This window comes from Rhincodon typus, chromosome 1, assembly GCF_021869965.1.
Source record: "Rhincodon typus isolate 14 chromosome 1, sRhiTyp1.1, whole genome shotgun sequence".
NCBI lineage: Eukaryota > Metazoa > Chordata > Chondrichthyes > Orectolobiformes > Rhincodontidae > Rhincodon > Rhincodon typus.
The window spans coordinates 5,041,156-5,041,406 of NC_063332.1; the positions used below are offsets into that span (position 1 = coordinate 5,041,156).

The 251-nt window shown below is 55.0% G+C and overlaps 1 protein-coding gene across 1 annotated transcript in view; it reads right to left on the minus strand.

The window, feature by feature from the left end:
* Window positions 1-251, minus strand: part of dysf (dysferlin, limb girdle muscular dystrophy 2B (autosomal recessive)) — a 236,281-nt gene that overhangs the window by 10,516 nt on the left and 225,514 nt on the right. The window lies entirely within an intron of this gene.

Sequence of the window (251 nt, forward strand, 5' to 3'; positions counted from 1 at the left end):
TAAAGCTCCCTCTACACTGTCGCCATCAAACACTCCCAGCAAAGGGAGAGCACAGGGTAAAGCACGGGGTTCGATACTGGGACAGCACGGGGTTAGATACAGGGTAAAGCACGGGGTTAGATACAGGGACAGCACCGGGTTAGGTACAGGGACAGCACCGGGTTAGATGCAGGGACAGCACAGGGTTAGATACAGGGTAAAGCACGGGGGTAGATACAGGGACAGCACGTGGTTAGATACAGGGACAGCAC